This window comes from Notechis scutatus, chromosome 2, assembly GCF_049901735.1.
Source record: "Notechis scutatus isolate UNSWTSFEM ecotype Mainland chromosome 2, rNotScu1.2, whole genome shotgun sequence".
In the NCBI taxonomy this organism is placed as follows: domain Eukaryota; kingdom Metazoa; phylum Chordata; class Lepidosauria; order Squamata; family Elapidae; genus Notechis; species Notechis scutatus.
In genome coordinates, this window is record NC_142010.1 from 218,003,950 (window position 1) to 218,028,040 (window position 24,091).

General features: G+C 36.8%; 1 long non-coding RNA gene across 1 annotated transcript in view; it reads left to right on the forward strand.

The window, feature by feature from the left end:
- Positions 1-24,091, forward strand: part of LOC148132512 (uncharacterized) — a 204,997-nt gene that overhangs the window by 119,416 nt on the left and 61,490 nt on the right. Inside the window, exon 3 of the long non-coding RNA XR_015748118.1 lies at positions 2,511-2,567. This is a non-coding gene — a long non-coding RNA (uncharacterized LOC148132512). The remainder of the gene's footprint in view (positions 1-2,510; positions 2,568-24,091) is intronic.

The following is a 24,091-nucleotide window of genomic DNA, read 5'->3' on the forward strand; positions in this document are numbered from 1 at the left end:
AACACTCTCGCCTTCCTGTTGGTCCCTCTGGTAAAACTCGTGTCTTCGGATGAGCGTTGGTACCGCTGGGGCATAATGGGCCCGGAGGATTGGGGCGAGGTTGTCCCAGTCCATTGTCTTGACTTCTGCTGGTTTTGCAAGCGCCTTTGCCATTTTGAAAACGGCAGGCCCGCAATGGGTCAGGAATACAGCTCGTTTCTTGCCAGGTGAAGCATCCTTCAGATTGTTGGTTTCCAGGAACATCTGAAACCTGTCCATATACGAGTCCCAGTCTTCGTTTGCCGGGTCAAATGGAGCGGGTGGTATGGCGCTGCTGGTCATTCTGCCGCTTCTTTCGGTGCGCTCTCAGCCACGTGCTCTGTAGGTTCGTTGGGTGTTGAGTCAGCTCTAATGTCTCCGCATCCCACCCTCGTCGCCAGTGTTATGTCTGGAGCGTGGGCACAAGGAACGGAGACGAGGCATCGGGTAGTGACTCAACTCTTTATTAGTGACTTCAGAACAGAGCAAAATACTTGGGCAGCAGCAGCCCTTTTATAGGGCTGGCTGCTGTCACAACAGCCAATGCTTTTGAGTTTGCCGCGCTGGGAAAGGCCAATCAGCGGCGCCCGTTAACAGCCAATCAGATCAGCCAGAATTGACCAATCAGGATCCGCCAATCAGAAGTGCAGGATTACGAACCTGCCGTAGAAGTAAAACTATTAGGATTTTAAAACAGTGCGTTTGCTTAGTCCGTAACACTATTCTATTCTATTCTATTCTAATATAAAGGATAGTCTGTTTAACAGATTAAAAATGAATCTGTTCAAATGAACAAAATTAACTCTAAATGTTAGCCTTTTTAAGGATCCATTTCTGAGCAAAATGTTTAATTTGTGATTTAAATGTAGATCTATGGGATGCCATTTTCTCTCACACTCTGCATTCCCAGTTTGTCCTTAGCTTGCCAAGTTTTTAAGTATCAATCATAATTCATAGTCTGGTAAACTCCCAGATTGCTTGCGAGAACAATCTTCTTGTTATTTTCAAGAACACATTTTTGCTTTTGTACGTTTGGTAAAAGACCAGTATTTGATTTGGATGAGGTGCCATTAATCTGAAACAATTTATCTTTATCCCACAACAAGGTCTGAAAGCCCAGCAAGCTATTAATCCTGATTTTAAGATGACAAACACTGTCATAAATAGAACCAACTCCTGAGAACAAGGAACATGACATTATTGGCATCCTTTAGCCTCGATTCATATATGTGCATGACATTAAATGCTGGCTACTTTATAAGCAGTAAACAGAATGTTAGTGATGTCACATTTGAAAGCACCATCATCTACTGGCCATTTGGTCAATTAGTTCATATGGAAAAAGTTCAAAGGTGGACTACCGTGATCAACATGCTGAGGTTTTTTTAATAAAACTTACAGAATTATGTGAGAATGCAATATAAAAATGTAATAATTGTTAAAAGTACTGTATATATGAATATTAGTTAAAAAGATGATGCCTAAGCAAAGACGATTCTAAACAAAGAAATGTTGAATTAATGAGATAATATATAATCAAATATAGAGAAATCAGTCTCTTTTTGGGGGCGTGCTTTTGGATCAGAACAAATTGGAACGTCTTTTCAATAGTTTTTTAAATCAAAATGGTAACAAAATGATTGACTAGTGCTGTTTCTGTCCCATGACTGGGCCTCAAACCTGACTGAAACAGGTCTATATAATCTGTATAATCTAGGACCCTCTAGAGCTGCAATGCAACCTCTTTTTCCACCATCTTCCCTAGAAAGGGAAAGTGTCTAGAAGAAGGTTGGAAATGTCCAGTACGGTGGGGTCTAATGATGCCTTCTTAATTAGATCAAATTACTCAGATTTCAATAATCTTTTCTCTATCTTCACTAGAATCCTCTGGTATTGCTCTAAATCTCAAACAAAATTCCTTATCTCTTTACTTAATAGAGCAATTTAATCTACTTCTCTATCCAACTCTGCATATAAATCTGTTTTATTTTGTTTGTCCAACATTTCCACTTGTCATTATTTGTTTTATATCTCCAGTTTTAGAGCTTTCCATCTTCTTATCTTCTTCATCTCCCCTTTCATCTTTCCAAGTCTTTTATCCATTTTTTTTCCAAAAGCTGCCAATTTAGTATCATGTGATTCAACTAGCTTACTGCCTGAAGGAAAACTGATGTAATTCCTCTCTTTGTAGGTTATTCTAGCATTCTCTCCTTCTCTCCATTCTTGCCATTTTTCCTGTGGTTGTCATTATATTATAATACAAAAATGAAAGGAATTCTCATCTTTTTCTCTCTCACACTTTTGCCTTCCAATGCCCTTAATACTTTTTTGCTCAAGTGGTATGCCAATGTTATAGTCAGCATCACAATCAAGATCTCCAGTTACAGTCAGCATTATAATCATGCTCATATTATTTATTCGTTCTTCTGTAAAATCCACCAATTTTCCACATTTGTAATTAATAAACAAAAACATTCTCTGTTCTTTTCCAGGGTTTCCCACTGCCACAAAAATCCAGCTACAAAGCCTGATAAAGAGCGAACTGCAAGGTGAGATAAAACTTTGAGAGAATACTGAAGGCTTCTTGAAACACACATTCAGGTCCACAGAATGCCATCATAGAAATCTTATAAAGTAAACTAGAATTAAACCTTTTTTGCTTATATGTTACATTATTGCAAGATAATAATGTTCTGCTTACGAAAAGAGTGTGATATGTTTTCTGTTTACCAAATATGCAAAGAGTAAGAGTACTTACTTTTTTGTAAGTTGGCATCTGTCTTCTGGGGAAAAAATTATGAGGCATATAAAACAGATCAAGGTTAAAGTTAATATTATAAAAACATCAGCAAAGAAGTTTTTGTCCATCTCTGTGGTCTTACAGCAAAATTAAAATATATGAGAATATATTAGTATTCTAAATTACTCACTGATAGCCAGATGTGTCTGAAATATGTTAAGAATGCTCCATGCATCATTATTTTTAATAGTGCATATTTTAGTGTACTTCTGTCAGCATTGTTGCAGGAGACTAGAATAATTAATCAGTGGAATGGTTTGTCTTCAGAAGTTGTGAGTTTTTAAAAAAGAAATTGGATGATAATTTCTCTGAAATGGTACAAGGTCTCCTGCTTGAGCAGGAGTTGGACTAGAAGATCTCCAAGATCTCTTCCAACTCTGTTTTTCTGAGATATTGGAAACAAGCCTTTAAATAACTTTTAAGCAATAAAATCTGAATGTATAAAGGATGACTCTTAATAAAACTAATTATATTTCAGGGCTGATGCCTTGTATTTTTACATTGTTCTAGTGAGGTAAAAAAAATCTAAAAGAAGATTTATCTGTACCTATTTATTGTTTTGTAGAACTTTTTTTCTATACTAATAGGGATCATTGTGAGTACCACATTTCTATTCAGGAAGAGAAATGTAGAAATGGTTTAGTAATTTTTGTGGCTGAAAGAAAATGGCTGGTTAGGTGGAAAATCATGGAACCTGAAGGTTGGCTGTATGGCTACGTGAAAACATTTCCTATAAGTGTTACAGAGTTTCCTATTTATTGTTTTGAAACAAAAATAACAAATATTTTGAAACTTCTCCCTTCCAAATTGAAAGCATTCATTTTTCAGCATCTTTTATCATCTAGTTTTTAGCAATAACAAAGTATTTGAGGATTTTTGTCAATTCAAGCAGTAGTCCAGACCTCAGAAGCATAACACTGGACAAGCAAAACAGATTCACAGATAGTGATTTCCATTTATTTGCTTTTTTAAATGCCCAGAAATGAGTCTGGCTCTGTTTCTGCAGAGATGAAAACAAATAATCCAGTTCCCATAGAAAATTGAAAATTCTTGAGAGTTCTGCTTCAGAGTGCTGTGAATTGCAGGGACTTATATCATAATTGTCAGCGAGCCAACACCTGGCTCATCATGGGTTTTCAAGGTAATTGACAGATTGACCTACAAAACGCCAGCAACACAATCTTCAACTTCAATATGTTTGGAGAGTTGTTAATCCTCCTGAAGTTTCAGACCATTGGTTTGATATGGCAAGAGTAAAAGGTACAAAATAGATATAAGATCTGGATTGTCTTAGATACACACCCATAACTAACATTTGCAAGATGTAATAGGTGTTGAGAGAAACTGATCATTAAGCAGTACTGTTATAAACATTCCAACAGCTAATGGGAAAGAATTGGAAGTAGATTTAAAGCAAGATTAATTATAATAATATTAAATCAGTATTTATATAGAAAAAAGAATAGATTAAGAGAATTGTGATACTAAATCATGACCAATTTAAGTCTTATTTATTTCAGTGTTTCTACTGTAAGTGTCTGAGAGAATTGAGCAGTTAAGATGATTGATAGATAAATAAACAAATATATAATAAAATAAAACAATAAATATCAGAAGTGATTTCACATCCAATGTAAAGAGATCCCACTGTTCTATTGAATTCAAAACAAGATACAGAGCTTCCATCTCTTCATCCAGACCTTGGGATATTATTTAGATAAAATGTAAGGATATTTAATTTTCATCAACTTTCATAAGAAATTTAAACACTGCCTTAAAATTCTATCATTGAAATAAGCAAATAACTGAATCTACTTCATCCTTTTTGGTTTCTACATCCTTTGCTTGTTTCTCATTTTAATTTTGATCTACTCATTCAGTATAAGTTTATTGATCTATATCAATATTTATTGATCTATATCGATATTTATATTTATTATATAAATTAAAACACTCTCATTTTCAATGGGATTTTTAAGTTTGTATTTTTCCTGCCCATAAATGCATAGAGTCAAGTGATTTTTTAAAAATTAAATTACTGATGCCACATGATGAGAGGTGAATTTATGTCAATAGGCAGTCTAAAAGGTGAGATTAAGGGAAGGGAAACAACTGAAGCATATTGCAACCACCAACTTGTTCTTTTAAAACCATACCCTGCAGGCATTCCTACACAGAAATTAAAATTTTCAATAAATTTTCTGAGGCAGGTTTGCACATTAATTGGATGCAACCAAGCAATGAAGCCTTAATGAGCTCTTCCTTCTCTTTTCCCATCTTCAAAACTGAACATTAGAAAAGGAGCTACACTCTCCAAAGACATAGCTGTCAGTGCATCACAACAATCACAAATGCTACACGGACTTCATTTCTCTTAACGGTTGTGTAATGTATTTTTTTAAGCATTTGGGTTTGCTTCAACACAGTAATCAGTCAAACTCACCCTGTGTGAGAATTGAGCTAAATTTAAAATATGGATTTAGCTTATCATTCTATGAATCCTTTGAAATAGGTCACAGTTTGCATGGGCAAATTCATTAATACCATATGAAAATGAAGGACAATTTCTGTTCCAATGAGCCATTTTCAATTTGGTGTGAATAGATTTAATTAAAATATCTTCTGTGCCACAGAATCCTCCCAAAGACAAATCAAAGGTAAAGGGGATTTTGCATGATACATATCTCTGGCTTATAGACTTGTCAATGGGCTAATCCTTGCTTGCTTAACTGATTCTAAGCAGGTCAGATCTTATTAACTTTTGAGAGACAAAAAAGAAATCCATATTCCTCTTGTTCTTTCTTAGGTTCCAAAATAATTTCCACCCAGAAAAAAAGATAACTGGGTCTTCCTTCCTTCCTCTCTTTAAAAGTATAGAGGAGTTATTCAGTCACAGAAAAATACACTTATCTTATTCATTTAGCATTTTTCTCCTCCTAGAGTCATTCAGATTTTAACCTATGTAAACAAAAATGAGCGGCCATAAAAGAGATAACAATTCATCCTAACAAAGGATTATACTGTATAACATTCAAGACATCTACTTCCCTGGGATTTCATAAGAAGATGAGTTTTTCATACCACTCATATAAAAAAGGATATAACAATTGGACCTTTGCTTCATCAGTTTAGTATTGACTCCGAGTAGATTAGATAATCACAGAATAGTTTCTGTGATTGGAATGCCAATTGTTTTAAGCAACAAAAAGTCCATATTTAATGAACCCGGCTTTCAAATGTATTCTCCAAACCCACATATTTCTTAAAGGAAGTCAATGTTCTGAGTTCTTTTATGCTAATTACCTTTCAGAGCAATGTGACAAAAAGCGGGGGCGGGGGGGGGGAGGACTCTCCATGAAATACCCAGACCCAGATCTTCTTTTTCTGTGCTTAAAGCTGCCTTTTGTAACAGCACTTAATCTGCTCCTACATTCCCACTGCAGTCTCTCTTCTACACAATCTTTTAAAGTATTTCTTTCTTGTGATCTCACTAGACACATTCACTTCATTCCCTATTGCAAGTGGAATAAAAATCTTGATTGATTACATTTTTTGTTCCCTCAGCTTATACTGTGAATCCTCTGATGCGTGGACCGATTCTTTTCATTTCCGCACAGCCCAATACATAGTTGTTAAAGTTAAAGCTGTTAAAGTTGTTAAAGCTGTCAGAAATGTTCAAAATTTAGAGACATTGTACACTGTTGCCTATCTTTTGAAACTAAAAAAGGATGTTACACTTCAGGGCCTTTTAATATTGTTTTATACAGGTAGGTATAGTTCGTTAAAATGTCGACTGTCAAATGTTAATAACTCCTGCCATGCATCTTCTTTGTCAATCCATTAATAAGTGAATTCTATACAGGATTGTGACAAAGTGAGTCATGGAAGCTGCCTTTCTCTTTCCATCTACCTAATGAATGATATTTTCTCCGGTGCAGAAAAGACTTCACAATCACCAAAGAGCTTTAGAGCAAAGATATCATGATTGCAAGAAACTCCTAAATGGCTGCAAGTAAGCCTTGACTTAACAACTACTCTTTTAGCCAACCAACAGCACTGAAAAAAAGGGGCTTACAACTGGTCCTTAAACCTATTTCAGCATCCTGACAGTCACTGATCAAATTTAGTCCTTTGGCAACTGTCATGAATTTATGACAGTTGCTGCACTTCAGGTTCATGTGTTTGCCATTTGTGACCTTACCAGCTGGCTTCCATCAAGAAAAGTCAATGGGGGGAGACCTATTTGCTTAAGAACTGTCTGATTCACGTAACATTTGCATTGATTCTTTTTTGCACAGTTGCAAAAAAGATTGTAAAATCAGGCATGACTCACTGAACATCACCTTGCTTAGCAATAGAAATCCTAGTCCCACTGTGGTCGTAAATCAAGGATTGCCAACATTAAATCACATTTTGCTCTAATTTAAACTGGAAATAAAACAATGTATATTTTTGCTTTTTACACTCTAAATGAATCCTAGGTAAAATGCTACATTTCAACTGAGCTTACTGCAAAGTTAGAGAACAACATTTTGGATCAGCAATCCTTGGAAGAGTCAAGAGTTGCAATAAATAATTGCATAACTACTAATTTTATTTCTTTTGTATTTATAAATACAAATACAAATAATATTAATTCAATTTTTGGCAAACTATCCCATTCTACACTTTTTGGTAAGCTTTTTATAAGTCTAAAGAGGCAGAAAGAACCCTCATTCTAAGGTAGCTTGAGCAGCTACCTTAGAGCTACCGTAGAGAATAATGAGATACTTCTGTAGTTGTCATCATAATAATCATTTCTTTTAAAACTTCATTTTGTTTTTGAAAACAGTTTTAAAAACCGTTTTTGATATGGGTTCTGAAGGCTATTGTGGCAAGGGAAAACCTCACCCAGGGGTTCTCATGCTCAAAGCAAAGTTTTTAGATTTCCAAATATTACTTGAAAATTGTGCCCAGAATTTAGTCTTCTCAGGATTGCTATAGAAATAGAGACTTCTTTTTCTTTGCTGATTTTGGTTCATGATGGAATATCAGAAATTGCCCTTCTAGACCTCTGTGTGGGATTTATTTATTTTCCCTGAATCATAATTACAGTTCTCTCTAGGAATGTGTTCAGATTTTGCTTATTTCAGCTTTTCTACATAGATTGGTTTCTGAACATTTTACCTCTGGAGGACATGTATCCTATCCTGTTTTATTTCAGTAATGTATCCTATTTTATTTCAGTAATGTGCACCAATTCTTGTCAATTTGTTGTATTCTAGATATTATTCTAGTTCTGGATCAAGAATGATGATACAGATTTCAGAGCCAAATCAATACATTACTTACTGTTTGTTTTTGTTTTATTAAAAAACTTCTGCAGAAATTTTTTCTTCATCTACTCTGGAATCTCCACTTTAGATAGCAGGATGTCCAATCCCGATAACTAGATGAGAAGTTTCAGTATGCAAATTAAAAGAGGGACATAACCTTGGCTCATATACCCTAGCACATTTGCAAACCTCAGAAAAACCCCAGAATTAATGAGAGCTAATTTTTTACTTGAAAATTAAAGGCTAAAATTGTTGCCTTGAATGTGTACCATTGATAATTATTTAAGCTTTCCTATTTGAGGAAATGCATTCAAGAAGTAAATGAGTGCTATTTTGCCCACACGCTTCCCAAAACTTAAGAAAGGTACAAAAATATCCTTTCGTTTCAGTGGCATGGTGATGTCACCATTGAAATACTTTGGGGTCCCTGGAGAGGGCCAAAAGTAAAGTGCATCTCAAACGCAAAATACTTTGTGGCTCCCATTTTATGAATGACAAAAAGTGTTTTAATGTTTGATATTTGACTTTTGTCACTGCTAAGATGCAATGGTATCCACTCATCCTTGGGTTGGCAGAAAAACTATATCAACTGAAAGTTTTCTATGCCAATCACCAATTCTCTAATCTGTCTTGGTTGCCACTGTTTCAAATCATGGCAGCAACCTGACTTTCCTTCAAAGCAAAGTGTGACACATCTTAATGTTTATATTCCCTAATTCTGTGCTTGGATGATATGGAAATAAGGTAGAAAACAATATTTCAATGCTAAATACAGCTAAGAAAAACTGGACCAGATTTCATTCATGATTAAGAAATGAGACAGTAATGGGAATGTGGTGGAAAAAAAGAAGCCAGAAGGGTATATTTGTATTGTGGCTAGGTGAAGGCCCCGAAAGGCCCCGAATTCCTAACATGTAATGGCTCTACACTCTGTTTTAAAGATTCAAATATTTGAAATATTTGTATGGATTGTATAAAGAAGCTGAATAATCCTGGCCTGGCGTGTCGTCAGAGAGAAGGTCATTTGGAAGATAGGGCCTAGAAATAAAATAACATCATATAAAGGTGATGAGGTTGCTTTACAGAGTTCACTAATGCCACCATACTTGATCAAGCTGAACCTTAGCTCTGAAGCAGCAGCGTTGGTCAAAACTCAAAAATAACTTGGTATTAAAATCAAGAGCTGCTACCATACTGACAACTTCTCTAATAGCATTGATACCTCATCAGAGAAAAAGTTGCTGCTGTTGTTATTTTGACTGTTATGGCACGGTTCCCCCATCATTGGGCCATCTCTCTTGAGGTATCTGCTGAAGTGAACCCTATGAAGGTTTATGGAAAGTCTCATTACTTTAGTTGGACTGTACTTTTTCATAAAGAGCACAGGCTGCACTGTAATTAGAGGAGGTTATCATCAATGAGAAAGAGCTGTAGGTGCAGGAATAGCCACATTCTGCCAGAAGGAACATTGAAGCAAGGAGCCATAAATGTTCTGGACAGCAGTTTCCCAAGAGGACTAAACCTTAGACACACAGGCCATTTCCCCCATCTTAGCATCATCCAGCTATCACTCACATCATATAAACATTATCCTCATTATTGTTATTTTGGAAAATTAAAGTTAGATGATTGTAGAAGACAATACAAGTTTCCAGCGAGAAAATAACAATAAGTGTTCCTTCTGCCAAGGAACTTTTTTCAAGATAGAACTTTAGACTTGGATAGAAGCATTTCTTGTGTTCAACATTAAGACAGATTTTCAATTGCTTTCTGTAACTGAATAATACATTTCTCCTCTCAGGCTTATACAAAAAGGCATATACAAAACATCTGCAACTTTTGAGAGGTAAGGCTTTATCTTGTAGGGAAACGATGATAAAAAAAGGCTTGGTCTAGAAAGCTTTCAAAAATATCACCTATTACTCTAAAAAATGAAGGTGGGGGAATCATTTCTCTATTTTGCTGCCTGTTCAGGGAGATAAGATGTGGAAACAAAAAAAATGGCCTACCAAATTAAGTTATGGATGAGAGAAAGTGGTGAGAACTGTCAAAGCTCTGTAGGTCATGCTCCCCTGACTTAAAAACTACTTGCTTGCTACATTCCTTGATGAGAAAAAATGTTTTCAGAAAAGTTTGTTCTTCCTTCAGATAACTACTTTACCACCACCAAAGGTAATTTGATGACAAACAATGGTGGCAAATCCAGCTATTCTTTTGTTTTGTGCTGCATTTCCCCAAAAACCAAATGAATAATGAAAGTCTGACTGATATTACAGTTGAATGGTATGTAGAGTATGAATAATCTTCAGGAAGAAGAAAATGCACTTAGCAAAAAAGAAGACTGTTATAACTACAGTAGACTCTTCTTGTGTAAGTGGATGTATCCCATAGATTCATGCTGTAAATACAGTGTTCCGTAACATACTGGAAAGAGGATATTAACAGATTAACAGAGTTGGAAGGGACCTTGTAGGTCATCTAGTCCAACTCCTTGCAAACCCTACACTATTTCTGAGAGATGACAGTCTAGTCTCTTCTTGAAAGCTTCCAGTGAAGAAGCTCCCACAACTTCTGAAGGCAAGCTGTTGCATTGGTTGATTGTTCTCACTGTCAGAAAAATTCTCCTTATTTCCAGGTTGAATCTCTCCTTGTTCAGTTTATTTACTTACTTACCATGGATCATAGAGATGTTAAAGAGCTTCCCAAAATGAGCTTCAGAATGGCAAATTCAGCATTAGAGTGAATGCTTATTCTGTTTTATGAACACTAAATTTTATTTGCATAATTTAGGATTTGACTCTAGGAGGAGGAGAAAAATGATAAATGGTAACTTATAGTTTGCTGTGATTAGATAACCAAACCAAAGTATATGGTGTTATCTTTTTTCTGGATAGAAAGTATATTGGAACCTAAGGCTATTCTGTATTTTAATTTCTATGTTATTGGAATTTTAATTTTGTTCATCATTAGATTCACTTGTTGAGATGGATGAGTACACAAATTGAATAAATAACCCACATTGCATGTCATCTAAAATGCATTCTAATATACGTCTCTTGACTATCACATATGGTTATATTTCATTTTTCTTGAATCAAGTATGTTGCATTGCTTGGGGGTAGGAACCCCACTGTCCTTTTATGAAACAGATATCAACAAACAGCATGATCTATCTATAAAATGGCTGCCATGAAAAGTCCTCCTCTTGCTGATAAAAATAGCATTGAAGAAGTTGAACTAGGAACAACAGATCTAAATTGAAGTCCACCCTCCACCATAACAGCCCTTTGGTTACTCTCAGCCCAACATATTTCAGAGAGTAGTTCGTTTGAGGAAAAATAGGAAGGAATGTTAAATATACCATCTAAACGAATGTCCATTGACAATAAAAAAAATATCTGCTTGAATACCTATATGTATATGTGAGAAAGAAATAGGTATGAATTCTTGTTAAATGTTTGTCTGCATACTATAATTTTTACAAATGCAGAATGTATAACTTCAGCACTATTAAGAGACTGGGTATCTGTGTCTCCAGAATACCTACCTGATCACATTCCTTCCCAGTCCAAGGCTGACATGAAATACCAATGTAAATAGTGAATGCAGAGATTTGTTTATTAACTCATGGTAGCCTATAACTTGAATAGGGCCTTTACAGCTTATGTGACATGTTGATGTCATGTTGATTTTCCATTTTCTGGTCATTTAAAGCACAACTGGGAATGGTGAAGGTCTTATCCTCTTACATTAGCTGTTTGTTTGTTTGTTTTTAATAGTGGCATACTAAGATTAGCAGAAAATTCCAAAATCTATACATCTGACTCAGCATATGTGAGGCTGCCACTTAGGCTAGTTTTTCCTAAGGTTTACCATTTCCTCAAATAATCAGCACAACTGTGTCATATGAGCCTTAAAGCATTCTGAAATATAGGTTGAACAAATATTTCTATCGTAAATATACATATTGCGTATTCATTCCAGAAATGAAGCTCGGCTAAATTGTTAAAAGTGAATAAAATAATGTATCACCACATACTGAAACATGGAGATACCAATGCAGGGTCCTAAGTTGATAAATAAGGATCAGAATTGATGGGAGAAGGGGTTGGGAGGGAGGCTAAAATACACTTAAAATCAAGAGATAAAAAATGGGTAGAGCCCAGAGAGATTTCATCTTGTTTAAAGTAATTTAATTTAAAAAAAGAAAGCCAATTTGGAGTAGTGGTTATAAAAGTGCCCACTTGGCTAGAAATAAAAAACCACAAGTTCTAGTCTTGCCTTTGGCATGATACCATCTGGATGGCCTTGTCCCAATCGGACTATCTCAACCCTAGGAAAGAGGCAATGGCAAATCTGAAATCTTGCCAAGGGACTATCCACAATTCAGTACTTTCCCTTTTTTCTCACAATATTTACTGTTCAATGACAACTTTTTAGAAAGTTTTCAAAGACCATAAAATGTGGCTTATAAATCTAATATAAAAACAATTGAACAATGGGCTATAGTTCAGCAAAAAAAAAAAAAATCATGAACTTTCTAATTTTACTTGTTCCCATGGCAAAGCAGTTTTTTGATTGACAATTTGATAGTGATTCCCACCCAAAAGGCTATTAGGAAATTTTGTTGTCCCAGGTGGCTTTAGTAATGCAAAATTAAGACATCTAACTGGAGATGAAAATGTTTCAAGGTTAGAGAATACTTTTTCACTGTCTGTTTCTAGACTTCCTTATGGGTTATTTGATTAAAGATCACAGATAATTTTCAAGGCAATCTTAACAATTCCTTCCTCAGAAGGGCAAAATGTATTTATACAATTGCAGAACTAGACATGTGAATTTCCAAATACATGACATCTTAATATCTTAAATATTAAAATTAAGACATTTCAGTTTCTGGCTATCTCAAAGACTTGATCTTGAAACATTAAATACAATGTGTATTTATGTAAGTTTCTCATGCAAAGAATCTCAAGGTGGAAAATAAACAAGGAAAGTTAGCTTGAATTAGAAATGTGATTATCATTATCCTTCATCTCATTTTAAAACATTGTTCAATAGCAAAGGACAGAGCAAATAACACCATGAGATTTCTGAACTATAATCAAACAGCATTTTAGAAAAGACTCAGAGGAGTTTTGCTATATGACTATAAAGATTTATAACGTCATCTTAAAAATCTGTGCAATCATGCAGTGATTATTGGGGTGAGGGATAGGAGAAAACATTATTATATACTGCATCTTGAGTTATATAGAATGAAGGCAGAATATAAATCTGATGAATAAATGTATCAGGTAAAATGCACACATCAAGTGACTAAACAGAAAGTTACCGTATTTGCCGGCGTATAAGATGACTTTTTTGCCCTAAAAAACATGCCTCCAAGTGGGGGGGTCGTCTTATACGCCGGTAAATACATTGTCACTCGGTGCAAGAGCGACGGGGGCGGAGCTCCGCAACTTGCGAAGCCCCTTCAAGCCCAGCCGGAGTCTCTCTTCTTCCTCCTCCTCCCACCCACCCACCCACCCTCCGCCCGGCTCGGGGCGCTTGCGGAGGCCAATCTGGAGGTGGGGTGGGGGTGGAGCGGGAGGGTCTCTGGCGGGGCCGCTTCGCCCAGCCAGCCCCGAGCCACGTAATGGCCTGGGGAGTGGGGGGGAAAGGTGGTGGGGGTGGACTGTGGCGCCCCTCCTTCTGGGCAGCGGGGCGGGGGCAGCAATTTGCTCCTCCCGCTTCTCCCTCCCTCTTTGAAAGACCGGGAGGGCTGTGCTTGGGGCGGGGGGTGTCCTCAGGAAGTTCCTGATGGGACCCCGCTGGGCAGGGCCACCCGGCTCCCGAGCTGCTTTCCAGGGTCCCCTTGGGAAGAAAAGGGTCCGGTGGGCAGTGGAAGAAGGCGAGCGCCCTCCTCCCGCCCCCTGTCCCGTCCGTCCCTCCTCTTGTCCCCTCCTCCCCTCCCCGCTTAAGAGAAAGATCTGCCTCCCCTGCACCGGGCTTCCACCCGGCGCCGCGTCTCCCGGCCAGCGCGCGCTGCGACTTGGGAACCGGCCAAGCGACTTTAAAACCGGCGGAGGCCAGAGATAGCCGAATTACCCTCCACACCACACACACACACACACACACACACACAGAGAGAGAGAGAGAGAGAGAGAGTTGGCAGCTGTCCATCCCCCACCCTTGGAGTCCCGATGGCACGCACGCGGGGCTGTCACAAAGAAAGGGAGAGGAATTGAGTGCCAGCCTGAGAAAGGCGAAGCTGCCTCTCTAAAGCATTTTGGTGGCTTTGTAAGTTTGGGGGAAAGGGGTTGGGGGTGTCAATCAAGAATTATATCCAGAATACCCCAAGTGTTACAACTTACCGTATTTGCCGCCGTATGAGACGACTTTTTTGCCTTGAAAAGCATGCCTCCAAGTGGGGGGGTCGTCTTATACTGCGAGTATATAACAAAAACTATATTTTGAGTGGAAATGTTGGGGGCTCGTCTTATACGCCCAGTCGTCTTATACGCCGGCAAATACGGTAATCAAAATTCCTGATGAAAAGATGCAAAAGACTTTACCATAATTTCTTTGGAAATTGATTAACCAATTTCAGGTAAAGCACATTTCTGAAATCCACTAGAATTTCTATTTCTCTGGTAAAAATCTGCTCAGACCTCATTCATTTTGCAAAAGATCCACCTGAAAAGATCCGATGGTATTTTCAAGAAAACTAAGAATTCAGATTGTGTTTATATTAACAATCTATTTTAACAAGCTAAGATTTCTAGATTCTGAAAGTGATGAAAAAATAGTCATTTAATAGTCCCTGCATAATAAGAAGGACAGGTCTTCTAAAAGATGTGTATTCTCTTTTTAACACATTTCCCAGAAAATTATTTTTCTGTGATTTTCTGTGATTTCTTGATGATCATACTTACACTGAATTTCAGAGGTACCAATGGATATCAATGATAATATAATCCCACCACCACCAAAAGACCAGATCAGCCCTATTATTAGACAGAGAGAATACTGTCAAATGGAAATTGATGGAGGAGTCCTCCTGGTCCCTCGATCAACCCACTGTCCTGAAGGGAAGAACTATCTGTATCACAATAAAAGAATTTTGATGTAATAGTAAAATCTAGTAATACAAGCTAAACTTACAGAAAGTGTAGAAGAAAGAAAAGAGAAAGGATAAACAAATGCAAAGAAAAAAGAGAAGAAAAAAGTAGTAAGTTTCTTGATCTTTGCCATTTGATCATTGGTTCTGCAGTTCACTGTAACTCCCCTAGAAGTGTAAAGTGTTATTAGTGACATTGAAATATATCAAGAACTGACTTTCAACATTCATCACAGCAAATATAAATAAATCTACTGACTCTTCCCCCCACCCACCCATAAGGTTACAAACAATTTTCTCTTCATCACATATCCCATCTCATATCTATAGACAAATCCATAAAGCATTATCTTTTTAGTCCTGGTGTCAGCAGTAAGTCCATCGAGGCTTACCAGAAGTAACAATGTATCTTGTTTTTTAACCTTAATTATATAAGGCTATATTCTTTTCTTTTACTAATAGTCTGAATATTTAGTTCATTCAAATATTATTGTAGGACTTTATTTCTCTTCACTTCCATTTTATCCCATTGCACAGAGTTCTATGATGCTTAAACAAGCCTCTTTTGTGAATCCAATAGGAAAAATTATCTAGGTCACTTTCTTGGTTTATCATTTGTATTTTCTTTTAGAATTTTAAAACATCAGTCAATTCCTTTTGTAGATTCAGTGAAACATCCTTGTCCAAGTCATTCTCTTGACCTGTCAGTTATAGATTTACTTAAGATATCATTTCCAGATAAAATTTGTTGTACATTTTTGATAACATAGTTTGGATGTCTATCCATAGAAGCAGACATTATTATTGACCTTGTTAATATAGTGGCTACTAATTTCTGACTTCATTTTTCATAAGGCTAGAATATTTACTCCCTTCTAGTATCCAGTTTAAATCATGCAATTTATTATTCTGTTATGCCTTCCAAAAACCAAAAACCAAAACAGATCTATTTCCCATAGGAAGCTATTTGTTCTTTATAATTAATTCTAAAGTCTTGTTATAAAAGTTTCAACAGTCCAAATGTATATGGACCCTTAGTATATTTCTATGTTTAAAATATTATTTAGCTTTTTGCTGTTTATTTTATACTATTTAAGTTATATAATATTCTTTACGCTCTTTAACTTATAATTAATTTTTCTTTAGTTCAGCATTGAAGGCAAACTCACACAGCATTTATAAGTTTGAAAAACTTGAAATTCCAAAGAACTCTTATAGGTTAAAATGGTTAATAGATGATTTCTGAAAGTGATTAGAAAGTGAGGCTTATGGATTTAGTGTCCTTTAAATGGCCCTGCTGCAGTTGTGAGCAAAATGATTAATCCCTTTGTCTTCGGGTGTTCAAACCTACAGAACATTGCTACCTTGCAGTCTCCTTATGAGCAGCAGCCATGTGGAGTCTTTATATGGAGAGATTTGAAGAGTCAATCTTTGCCATTTGATCATTGGTTCTGCAGTTCATATAACTCCCCCAAAAGTGTAAAGTGGAAGACCCTAATATGTTATTAGTGACATTGAGATTTTCAGTTATCGGTACTGTTGACTTTTTATAATTATAGCAAGCTTAGAGTGATATACCAGTGACTCCCAGATTAAATTTACTGGCTGATTTTGAACTAGTTGCTCACCCTCAGCCTAATATCCTTCTCACAACAGTTGTGAGGAAAAACATTAGAAGAGAAATTACCCCTGACCCTTCAAAGAATACAGTACAAATTAATAAATTCCCCCACGCATCATCGATAGCACCTTGGCTATCTTTTTTTCCCCTTGTATGCATCCTGAGAACCATATATGGACTTTTTTATTCTGTTTGTTACATTTTCCTTGAATAGCTTTCCACAAATCAAATCTGGAAAGAAACCATAAAGGTTAAATTGATCTAATAAGATGTTTTTGAACTAGAACATGGCTTTACCAGGGGAAGGTTAATCCCATATTAGCTATTTATTAAAAAGTGTTCAGCTTTTAGATAGCAATGGGACTTACCAAAAGTCAAATTTTTTGATTTTAGCAATTTGGGGTTTGAAATGGAGTTTATACAGAAAAAAAGGACAACAAATCTTTAGTTCCAAAATCAATAACATTTGTTGACCTTCTGAAATGGTCATTTGGGGACGTGCCCATAATTCCAGTCATTTATAATTCCTTCCAGCAAGGCATAGAATGACAAAAAGTTTCCTGGATAGCTAGTCTCATCCTAAGGATCTACGAAGAACATCCCATTTGATAGGACATTATACAAGAATGCTATGCAAACAATCCAGATAATGAATGAACAGAGGTAAAAATGTACAAAGCTACATTTTTACCTCTAATTTTAGTTACATATTGAGGATGTGAATTATATACAGCTAGTCATAACAGTCATGTAAGTGTAGTAAGGAGAGAGGAGAGGGAAGGGGAGGGGAGAGGAGAAGAGAGGAGAGAAATATATAAGTACTTGACATGTGAGTCAACTGCAGGCATTTTCACACTGCCATCCTTTTCACTTCCAAAACCTTCAAAAACAGTTTGAAGGCAATCCAGGAATGGCTTTATTCCTGCTCAGTTGAAATATTAAAACAAGAAGCAAAAATTACCATTCCACCCTGGAGTTATAACATATCTCAAAGTAAGAAAATATCCCCACAATATTGATTGTCCAAGTGGGTGAGAAGGATAACAAAACATAGGTGAGTGAACTAGATATTGCACACCAACTCCTTGTTGAATAGAAACAGGAAATTGACAAGTTACAGGAATATTACACTTTTCCTGTAATCTGGGCTACTGAAGCTGAACTGCTAAGCCAACAAGCTTCCATTTCTCTTACAGAACCTGAAAGTTAAAAGCTAGCAGCAGAGCTCTAGCAAAAGTTTTCCAACAGGGAAGAGGAACCTCATTTATTTAAAAGCAACAACAACTCCAAATAATAATTTTTAAAAATCCAGTGTCTCAGTAGTTTCACCTGTACTAAACCAGCCTTCCAGCACTGATGTGGAATCACAGATGATTGGAACAACTTTCAATTTATTTATTTTTATTTATTTATTTTGATTTGTCAATTGCTTACAAGATAATAGGTATAAGTAAAAACATAGTTATGAATACATGAAAATGGGTACATATAAGAAAAATAAAAGAAACAATAGGACAGGGATGGTAGGCACGTTGGTGAGTTTATGCACACCCCCTACAGACCTCTTAGGAAAGGGATGAGGTCCATAGTAGACAGTCTAAGGTTAAAGTTTTTGGGGTTTGGGGAAGAAACCACAAAGTCAGGTAGAGTATTCCAGACATTGACCACTCTGCTGCTGAAGTCGTATTCCCTGCAATCAAGTTGGTGTGGTTAACCTTGAGTTTGTATCTATTGTGCTCTTGTGTTGTTATGGTTGAAGCTGAAGTATTCATTGACAGGTAAGTCATTGCAATGTATGATTTTTATATACCATACTTAGATCAGACTGAAGACGGTGTAATTCAAGGTTTTCTAGGTCTAGAATTTCAAGTCTGGTGGCATATGGTATTCTACAATGAGTAAAGGAGTGGAGAACTCTTCTTGTGAAATATTTCTGGGCTTTCTCAACTGTGCGTAATGTGGGTTCCAGACTGATGAGCTGTATTCGAGTATTGGTCTAGCAAATGTTTTGTATGCTGTAGTTAGTAGTGTGATATTACCAGAGAAAAAGCTACGTAGGATTAGGTTAACAACTCTTAATGCCTTTTGGCTATGTAGTTACAGCGGGCTCTAGCACTTAGATCATTAGAGATGAGTATTCCAAGATCCTTTACATCAACAAGATCTTGACTATTCAGCTTGTATTTTATTTTCTGATTTATTTATTTATTGCCAATATGTAAGACAGAGCATTTATTTGTTGAGATTTGAAGTTGCCATTTGTTTGACCATTCTGATACATAGTCAAGATCTTTTTGAAGGGTAGCAGTATTGTCTGTGGTATTGAACAGCTTTACATCATCAGCGAAGAGACTGCATACTTCATAAATGAAACTGCCTTATTTCATGTGAAACTAGTTACCAATCTCACAATGAAATTTAGTTAATTTTTTTCGCTTGAAGATATCCTTGATTACAATCTTGCATCATTTCTTTCAAGTTCAATAAACACAACTAGAGTTTTTTATTTGATATTTATTAGGATCAAATGTTACTATAAAATGGAATATTAAAGGCAGAAGGCCCAGTTAACAGATATCTCTATTTTTGTGACTTGGTGTTTCTCTACCAGTTATACCATTAGACATCTTGCTTATTGGTTCTCAAAAACAATTTAAGCCAGTTCTATCTGATTTTCTATGACAGATAAAGTGCTCACATGTTCATGTAGAATGCCTTCATACAGTGAAATTTAAAGCAATAAGTATATTACTTTAATAATTAGAATATCTAGATTTTTAATTTTCTGATAATTATAAGATTTTCTGGTATCCTAGAGTGTTGTACATAATTTCAAAGGCTGATAAATGCAAATTTATAAAGGAGGAACAAAAAAGAACCTGAAAAGATCAAAAGGAAGTACAGGCCAGAGATTCACTAGAGAGAAAATCTCAAGACAAAAGTGCAATGACTTGCTCTGTAGAGAATGTACAGAATGAAGTAACTAAGGAGAAACGAATTGTGCAGAGATTTAGAATCTTGCTTCAAATTGCAGATACTTCTTTCAGTAAGGGAAGGCAACACAATAGATGGGCAATATTACACTCCCTTTCACAATTTCTTTGTTGTAAAATATATTCTAATGAGCTTGCATAAATATCCTGGCTTTCTAGCAGGCATGGATCTAAAAGGATAATGCTAAATTTTAAAAAGTCTATTTTTTGATAAATGTTTTTCAAATTTAACTTTTTAAGGAGGATTTTACATTCTATCAATATTATTTTGTAACTGCTGTACTCATCCCTGGTTTAATTCTGGGAGGAGATCCAAGCCAATGAGAGGAAAATGGCACAAACTCTACAGCAGTGGTCGCCAACCAGTGGGCCGAGGACCACTGGTGGTCCACAAGAAATTTTTGGTGGTCTGCAGAGAAATGTCCCCCCCAAAGCAATTAATCCAGGCTGCGTGGGAACACAAGGCTGTGCTGCCCACATGGCCCACGGGAACACAAGGCTTGCGTCACTTGCATTGCAAACAACACGAGGTAGTGAGGGGAGGGGGGAAAGGGTGGAGGGCAGGTTCCCCCCTCCACCCTTTCCCCCCTCCCCTCACTACCTCCACACGCCTCGCCTGGCCACCAGGCTGCTTCTTTCTGCTTCTTTCTTCTGCTGCTTTTGGCTACACACAAGGAAAACAGCAAAGGACTTGCTTTCTCTCCCCCAAACTCTGCCAGAAATGAGTCTTTGGGACCCTGCAAGGCATCCTGCTCCAAGAGGCTGCGCCGATGTGACAAGTCTCACACTCATTTCTGAGAGAGTTTGGGGGAGAGAAAGAAAAACTTCTGCTGTTTCTGCTGCTTTCCTTGCATGAAAGCCAAAAAGCCAAAAAGGCATTAAGAGTTGTTAACCTAATCCTACGTAGCTTTTTCTCTGGTAATATCACACTACTAACCAGAGCATACAAAACATTTGCTAGACCAATACTCGAATACAGTTCATCAGTCTGGAACCCACATTACGTATCTGATATTAGCACAATTGAGAAAGTCCAGAAATATTTCACAAGAAAAGTTCTCCACTCCTCTACTCGTTGTAGAATACCTTATGCCACCAGACTTGAAATTCTAGAACTAGAAAACCTTGAATTACGCCGTCTTCGGTCTGACTTAAGCATGGTATATAAAATCATACATTGCAATGTCCTACCTGTCAATGAATACTTCAGCTTCAACCATAACAACACAAGAGCACACAATAGATACAAACTCAAAGTAAACCGCACCAAACTTGATTGCAGGAAATACGACTTCAGCAATAGAGTGGTCAATGTCTGGAATACTCTACCCGACTCTGTAGTTTCTTCCCCAAACCCCAAAAACTTTAACCTTAGACTGTCTACTATTGACCTCACCCCTTTCCTAAGAGGCCTGTAGGGGGCGTGCATAAGCGCACCAACGTGCCTACCGTCCCTGTCCTATTGTTTCTCTTATTCTTTTATTTTTCTTATATGTACCCATTTCATGTATTCACAACTATGTATACATTTATACTTATTATCTTGTAAACAATTGGCAAATCAAATAAATAAATAAATAAAATAAATGAAGCCAAAAGTCTCTCTCTCTCCCCCTGAGAACGGAGCTGGAGACAGAATCCTACGATCCCAAATAAAGAATGATTGATCGGTAGGAAAATGGGGTGGGGATTTTTCCTGCAGACTTTTTGGGGGATTTTCCCAGGGTCTCTGGTCTGTGGGATTTAAAATTATGGGTTTGGTGGTCCCTGGGGTCCAAAAAGTTGGTCACCCCTGCTCTAGAGCTCCTAATCACGACCATCCACTATCTGTAAAACGGATGTGTTTTTTCCTGTATTTATCCTGTTCTGACCTTGATGTTAAAGGAGGTAACGTCAAAGTTAGATCTGGATAAACTACAGGGAAAGAAATGCCTTAGATTTAATTAAAGGAAAGATACAGGTTCCAAATGACTTTTTGGAAGATGAGGAAGATTTAACTCAACCGTTTGTCACTCTCCCCAGCCCTACCCAGGAATGACAATTGATCTTGAAACAATTAAATTTATGCTGCAATCAGCCAAAGCTATAAATAAGTTTCTTAACACCTTACTTCCTTCTAGTTGCTCCTCTGTGGAAATGCTGCTAAACCCTCCTAAACCCTGCTAAATTCTGATTTGGAAAAAGTACCCTCCCATGAGTGCAGGAAATTACCACAAAATCTAGCAAAAATGACTGCAAGTTTGGATAATTTTTGATGACACCCCTATATTTTCTGTAAAATAGGTTGCTGCCACCCAACCATCTGTGTACTACAGGCAGGACAAATTCTCATTTTTCTCCTGGTCAATCAGAGCAATCAAATAATAGCAAATGATCCTAAGGAAAAGTAACTAATAGTCATAGAAAGAACTCCCCCCTCCCTCATCTTTAGCAGATTTTTTTATTCATTCCTTGTTTTAACAAGTATAGATCAATTTTGCTGGGGTGGTCTCTTTAATATATAAAACCACTCCTCTTTTCTTACATTGGGTCAAGGAAGTAAATATTTTCCCTAATTTTGGCTGTATCAGCAATTGTTCATATTGTTTTTTAATATGTACTTCTTGTAGACAAATTATATCAAATTTTAATTTCTCTAATTTATGAAAAGTTTTCCTTCTTTTAGCGGCTGAGTTAAGTCCATTTATATTAATTGTAATCAGTTTTTTCTCTTCCATGGTTATATTTTATAGTTGGGTTTAGTAGCTCTCGTAGATCTTGATTCACGTTGTTCTTTGGCTCCTACCTTTCCACCTACTGCACCTTCTTCTTTTTCAGTCACCATTTGACAGTCCTCTTGGAATTCAATTAGTGAGATCTCTTTTTCTGCCTCTTCCTCTTTCCTTCCAAAAAATTCTGTATAAAATAATTCCGCTTTCTCAATTGAATCAATTCTATGTCTCTGTTCTTGCCATGTGAACATTAACCCTTCTGGAATCAGCCATCTATAATTCACCTCTTTTTTAAGTAGCATTTTAGTCAGGAATTGGTATTCTCTTCTCTTCTCATCTCTCTCACTCTTCTGGGTATTTGTTTTAAGACCACAATCTCCTTGCCTTTGTATTTCAATGTTTTCTCTCTTGCCACTTGCAATATTTGCGTTTTAATGGCTTTCTTTGTAAATCTAATATGAACTTCTCTTGGTAAGCTATTTCTCATCGCATATCTTGTAAAGACTCGATATACCTCATCTATTCCATCCATCATCTTCTCTTCAGTTATTTCCAAAGCTTCAGCCAATATTTCTATCATTATCTCAGCTAGATTTTGTCCTTTTTCTTCCTCTATGTTTTGAAATCTAAGATAAAATTCTGATCTGTCCATCTCCCATCTCAGCATACCACTTTTATCTTGTTCAACCACAGTTAATCTGTTATCAATGTCTCCAATCTTCTTGTCTCTTTGTTTATCTTCTTCTTCAATTTTTTGGAATCTCTCGTCATACTTCGACATCATTTGTTGAATGTTTCCCACTTTTTCATCGGTTTTCCATGTTCTTTGTTCAATGTTCTCGGCATATGAAAATAATTGAACTGGACTATGCCAATATAGTTATGATGGGAGATTTTAATGGAATTGTAGACAATAAATTGGACTATACAGCAATAACAACAAAGCAAAACAGAAAGACTTTCCCAAAATCATTTTTTAAAATGGTTTTGTAGCTTTTTTTCGTCTTGATTGGCTGGCAACATTGTGTTTCCTGTATTGGAGGCTTTTAGTGCGGCTTGGCTCCAAGTAAATGGACGGCTATCATTTATTAGGAAGCTAGGTTTCATCTGGGTGCCTGGTTGGGGTGTGTTTGAGCTGGAGGTATCGGGGGGGGGGTCTGTTTGTGCCCAGGTGTTTGCCTGGCTTGTGATGTGGATATTTTTTTGTTTGTGAGTTCAGGCTTCCAAATAATTGACAGTCTGGTGGAGTCATCTCTTCTATTCATGCTTTCAGGGTTTTTTTCAATCTCTATGGCTTCTCTGATAATTCTGTAGCTGGGGTTTTCTATAGTGGCTAGGATTTTGGTGCCATTGAAGTTGATGCTATGACCTGTGGCTTTCATGTGTTGGACTAGTGAGGAAGTGTGTTCCAGATGACACACGCCAAGAACACAGACCCAGACCCCAAACTCGAAGCCAAACTAAAACCCAGAATGCTACATCACAGCCACCCGCTCAGGACATCACATCAGAAAATTCAGGAAATTACACC